This window comes from Spinacia oleracea, chromosome 4, assembly GCF_020520425.1.
Source record: "Spinacia oleracea cultivar Varoflay chromosome 4, BTI_SOV_V1, whole genome shotgun sequence".
Lineage (NCBI taxonomy): Eukaryota > Viridiplantae > Streptophyta > Magnoliopsida > Caryophyllales > Amaranthaceae > Spinacia > Spinacia oleracea.
In genome coordinates this window covers 41,189,997-41,196,306 of record NC_079490.1, presented here as the reverse complement: position 1 = coordinate 41,196,306, position 6,310 = coordinate 41,189,997, and the positions used below count along the sequence as shown (strand labels likewise).

The following is a 6,310-nucleotide window of genomic DNA, read 5'->3' as shown; positions in this document are numbered from 1 at the left end:
CTCACTAAGTACTAATCAACATGCAAAAGCCATTTCATAATTAATAAACAAATCATGAATACAAGACTCGACTCTTGTCTCGACTCTTGACTCACAATTTAATTAGAATAAGCTTCGAACGGGCCAAAGAAATATTCCATAAAGGAAAGGTGATGGGAGCCAACCATACACCAAATAATAAATAATAAAATCGGGTCATACCGAGTGTCGGGCCATACCGACGGAATTCCTGCGCATAATATAAATGAAACAACATCTTGTATCATTAGTAGGAGATCAAGCTTTCCGTCAAGTCTCCCCCCATTGTTCATACTCAAGGTATATACGTTCCAAAAGTTTTGAAGCTTGTTCTGGTTGCACTTTACGTTTATTAATATTTTATTAAAGGTGAACTCAAGACTCAACAACATACACACATACAATTAATAAACAACAACCAAAACAATCTTATTTTAATGCTTTAAGACTTGTGATCAACAAAGAAAGACCCTTGTGAAATTACTACCAGGTTCCTCCTCACAAAAGTGAGATTCCACATCATGCCCAATAACATGAGGGTTGTGCCCTTGCATGACAAATCCTAATTCATTTCATATAATATTCCCAACTGAACCCTACATGTGCGGTGGCTTACGTGAGCTAACCCTTCACATGTGGTAAAATAAATAGTACAACGAGGTACGAATAATTGGCTCAAAGTATGCTAGACATCCCGTACAATAGCATAATAATAAATAATCCATCACTTGCATGTGAAACAAACCATACATGCATAAATATTGAACAACATGATTTACAATGAAATCCGTACTCATAATAATCCCAACATGCTTGTTCAACGAATAATCCAATAAATCCAACATCATAATTCACATGATCGTTCACCAAAATAAACATGAATCCACATAATATAATTCACGTCAACACAATCATGCAATTCTCTTGACAAATGGTGTGGTCGTCCTAGACTTGTACGTACCTTAAATACCTAAGCGTAGGGGCCACTTTGCAATACGAGCACTCAATTAGAAATCACCTCCTAATGAAAGTTAAATTATTTCCATGTTCATTAAATTTCCACCAACTTTATAAAATCTTAAACCTTGTTTAAACTTTAGAATTCAATCGTTCTTTAATAAAATAGTCGTCTCAATTTGTAAAACCAATCCCTAGTATGAAAACATACTTTTTCCGCCTTTAAATTCAATAAAAATCAACACTTTAAGCCTTTATATAAATCTGAAAGTACAATTGATTGTCATAATTAAAATCATCACCTAATTATGCTAATCAATTGACTCATTAGGTTTAGGTTAAAACCCTAACTTGAAAATCCCAATAAAACCAATTAATCATCATAAAAATCAATTCTTTATTAAATAAATGAATCTGAAAATTCATGCTTTAATAATTAAAACAAGCCTAATGAATCACAACACATAAATCCTCAAAGCACGGTGTTCATAACCGATTCCCAGGATTTTAATTATTCAAAACAATAATAATATTATAATTTAAAATACGGAATTTAAATAGAATAGGTAAGGAAGAAGAGAATTATACCAATCCGGCCTATAGGACGGAACAATCACGAATATAATGTGATTGGGCGAAAGAATTGAACAAACGGATCAAAACAACACACACACACACAAGATCGAGTGCATGTGCGCGCGCGGCAGCAGGGGCGACGAGCAGGGGCAGCGAGCAGGGGCACAGCGCGCGCTGGCGCGAGGGCTGGGCGACAAGGGTTGGGAGCGAGGGCGCGCAAGAGAGCGAGCGAGGGAGAGCGTGTGGCTGGCGCGAGCAACGTACACAGCAACAACAACAACAACAACAACAACAATAGCGCAGCAGCAGCGCAAGGGGCGTGCTGGCTGGGCTCGAGCAATAGAGTGGGCAAGAGTGTGGGGCGACGGGCGAGGCACGAGGGCACGAGCACGAGTGATGTGCGGCGTGCGGGTGAGTCGGTAAGAGAGGAGAGGGAGAAGGAGTATGGGGCAAGAAAAGCAAAAGAGGGTTTATGACAAAATAGGGGGATCATTTAATGAGGGGAGTCCTATTTATAGGCTCCCAATTTCTAATGGGCTAGGCTTAGGAAATTAGAATTGGGCTTAGGGAATTAAATGATTGGGCTAGCTTAGAGCTTGAATTAAATTCTTTTGATTGGGTTCGTTTAATAAAACGAATTGGACTTTTCATTTAAAACCCAAACCTTTTAAAATTACTTGCGACCCATTAAATTTCCCGACTCGAAAATTAAATTCGTTTCGTAATTAATTAAAATAGTAATATTCTAATTAATTAAAGTACAACTAAATAATATTTAAATGCGAAATAAGTTCCAAAAATCGTAAAATTCTTTATAAATATAATAAAATATATTTATAATATTATAAAAATACGAGGTATTACATAGCAAGCAACGCTCGCTGGCACAAGCCAGCGCTCACTGGTGCGGCATGGCCTGTGTTGCTCTTTGCCTTCGTCTCGCCTCTCGCTCACATGCACACAGCACACACTGCAGAGGAACGTAGCCCCGCGTGCGCGCTTGTTTCTTGCTCGCTGCCTAGTACCTGATGGGCGACGAGCTCCCTTGCTCGTTGTCTCATGCCCGCACCATTGCAACACCCCTTAAGGGTAACACTTAGCCTTCGTTTGCTTCGTGCGTGCAAGATTGTGAACGATTTAGATAAAAATCTAAACTTTTATAATTAAACTTAACGACAAATTAATAACCCATATTAATCTCGTAAATTTAGGCGAGATAATCGAAAATTTATTATTCAAATTAATTTCGGATTACATATTTTCTTAGGGATTAAAATCTAGGTTATAAAATTTTAAAACTTTTCAATTTCAACAAATTTTATGGTGGTTTTTAATCACTGGATCCTAATTAAATTATCAATTAATTATGAAATTCAAAACAAATTCTAAATTATTTGAAATTCAACGAATTAATTATAATTACAAATTAGGTTGTATAATTAACAAAATTAGACCTTAAAATTGTTAAACATATATAGTAGGTCAATCATAGATTCAAGGTTTACATACAAGATTCGCAAATATTTAATTTAACATCATAAAAATTACGAATTTTGCATTCGAAAAATTAAAACCTCCGAAAAGTCATAGTTAGGCTTCGAATTTGGGAATTTTGTGTTCGGCATCTGATTTTGATTTTTGTCAAAATTTTAGAACGTCGTTTACATGCAAAATTCACTATAAAAACATAAGATTTCGACCATTATTGACAAAACTGCCGAAAAATCCTGCGAACATATAATCAAATAATCGCACGAATTTGCAAACAATTACATCCAAGAAATTAATCCCCTTTAATTCATTGCAAATTTATAAATTTAAATCCATGCTAACTATAATTGATTATGGAATTAATTAGAGGCTCGTAATACCACTGTTAGGTTATGAATAATACAATAATATAATTCAGCGGAAAAACCATAAAGCCAGAATCCAAATTAATTGCCATATAGTTAATTAGCATAATTTAGGTTACGTACAATGTGATGCGTGCTTTCCCTAGCTGCTCTCGAACCAAACAAGAACAAGTATTTAGAGCCCCAAACGTTGCCCCTCCGTAGAACGTGACGGAAATAATGCCCTTGGTCCAAGTATGCATTTAATGCTAAGTCTAATAAATGCGGTTCAGTGTTAATTATACAAGTTAATAATGTAACACCCCCAATTTCCATACCTCTTTAAGACTTATAGCGGAAGCATAAAATAATAAATTAAGGGTAGCCACATTTAGGCTACAACCTAAATGTAAGGCTATATTATCCATCAATAATTCAAACTTTATAAATAAACCAACATTGTCATAATTGAATAACTTAAACCAACTACCCAAAATGTCGTTACAAACTGAATTGAATAAAACCCAACTGATTGTCTTTAGGTGATCTACGTTATCGATAACTTTCTACTAGTTGTTGTGAAACGGTCGCTCATGACGTGCCACGCATACCAGTAAATTGAAAAACATGTACAGAAAGGAAACCACAAATCAGTGGAAATTGAGTAAGTACTATTTCACCCCGTAAAACATTTTCGAAAACCTTTTTCCTTACCTTGGAAAACATTTTATTTTAAAACATTTCACGCACAAATAGCACATAGCAAGCACACGCACACAGTCCATAACTTTATAGTTAATTAATTACTTAGAGGTAAGAGAACAAGATAATTCCACCATAAATGTAGTTCGAGACTACCACCCTAATGGGCGTAACCACCAAAATAGGTCTTAGTCCTTAAGTGTGCACACCCCCCCAGTGAGTGTTTTTAACTCAAAGGAGTAGAATAAGCCTAGGTCGTGCTAGTTAGCTCCGACTAAAATATTAAGACACATTGTGTCATACCACCAATATGTTCATCACCTTAGGGGATCCTGCCTAAGATGTCTTACCAACCAAGAATATATTTAAGTGATTATGTTTATTAGAGGTTCTAAATGATTATACACGTATAACTATTCCTTCACGACAAGTAGTTATTATTATTTCACAGTAGCAATACAAAAACTCAAGAGCACCCATTATCACTTCCACCAAGATATTAATGAGAAATAAGGGGTTTGCTGTGACTTTTACAAATCCCCCACATTGGTGTAATACATCAAATCTCAATTTACACGAAGTAAGCATATAAATAATGGGTTAAATACGTAGAACGATGCTGAGTCTGATTTCTACCATTTTTAATCAAAACTCGATCAAATACGTAAAATAAAACATATCTCATGTATTTAAAAAAGTCACAGATCATGCAATGCCAATCACCATATACTATATACGCAAATAGCATATCCCAAATATTCATGTCAAAACTATATTTCTTTATAGGGTTGAGTAAAGTGGTGAACACAGTAATTTACCTTATTAAGCTTAGTCTCACAAACCGCACACAAGTACTAGTAAACCTTCCTTCAGCCTTCTACGTACTCTAGAGAATGTATAAGATAAACTAATATTAGTGATGTTGGTAATATCATGTTCTTAGTGTTCTTAGTGGATACTCTTATAAAACATGACCATCTTATTCTCATCCTATGCGCATGATATATTTGGAGTAGTGCACAAAATAAGATTACAAAAACTCTTTGTAGAAAATGGTGATTTTGTGGAAAATAAACATTAATACGTAGGGAACTTAAAGGCCATTAATTAGTAGAATAGCATACTTTTATATAGTAGAATAATTAGCCAAGTGATATTCAAAATCATAGGACAAAATAAAGGACGTAAGATGAAATCCGAATTGCTCAAAACCATGGTTAAGATATAAAACAGAGTATTGTTCGAAGTTGAGCGTGAGATAGTGTCAGTTTTTAACTACCCATTTTACCTTCGTTAGTTGGCGGTTTTGGGAACCGAAAGGCCGTAGTTGTAGAGGGTTGTGAGGGCTGTAAAGGTTTTATCTTCGCGGTGGTGATCGAGGTCGTTTGATGGTGTCTCGGTGAAGCCGAAAGTAGATGGAAGTTCACAAGGTTTTCTGGCGGTTTTCTTATGCGGAGCTCTTGGTGATTTCTTGTGAGTATACGAGGGTTTTTCAAGATTTGTGTATTAGGGTTTTGAATGTTATTTATGTGGAAAGAGGATGATAAGGCTATTCAGAATACGGTTATGATTACTAGCGTAAGTTTAGGGATGATGGTGTTTATCTTTTTGTTAGCTTGGATTAGTTTGTTATACGAGTATAATACGGTTAGATCGAGTTACGAGTTCCTAACAAGGTAGGAATGTACCTAGACTAGGATTAGGAGAGGATTATTATGGCTGAAATGTTTTGGGTTAGAAGAAAATTCTAGAGTAATATGTTACCGGAGATGATAGGTATTGAGTTTGTTATACATGGAGATAAGGCCTCTTTTTTTTTTTTTTTTTTTTAAGAAAGACACGTGAATGAAGTGCTACTAACTCATTTATGAAATAATAGATATTTTCTTAACTTAGATAATATTAGAAGCTAGTGTTATAAAAATATTCTACAAAATAAAAGGTGTTATTATATAATTATATAACTAAGGTTATAAATTTATACTATCATATATTGTACATCTATATTATATATGACTAAGGATATAAATCTAAGGTTGTTTATATTATTTTCCTTAGTGAAATATGGGATATTACAATTTACCTCCCTTAAAGGAAGATTCGTCCTCGAATCTTAGACGACGGGTGTATTATTAGCAACACTAATTAAGGTCATCTTATTATAAGTACGAGGCTGTTAAAATCCACCCTCCTTAAAGGGAGTTGCGCCCCCGTAACTCTAA

General features: G+C 35.0%; 1 long non-coding RNA gene across 1 annotated transcript; it reads right to left on the bottom strand.

The window, feature by feature from the left end:
• Nucleotides 1-3,237: 3,237 nt before the first annotated feature.
• Nucleotides 3,238-6,099, bottom strand: LOC130460007 (uncharacterized). Its single transcript, XR_008919803.1, has 3 exons — nucleotides 5,377-6,099; nucleotides 4,907-4,974; nucleotides 3,238-3,661 (listed from the first exon to the last, which is right to left on the bottom strand). It is a non-coding gene; the product is annotated as an uncharacterized lncRNA (long non-coding RNA).
• Between the last annotated feature and the right edge of the window lie 211 nt (nucleotides 6,100-6,310).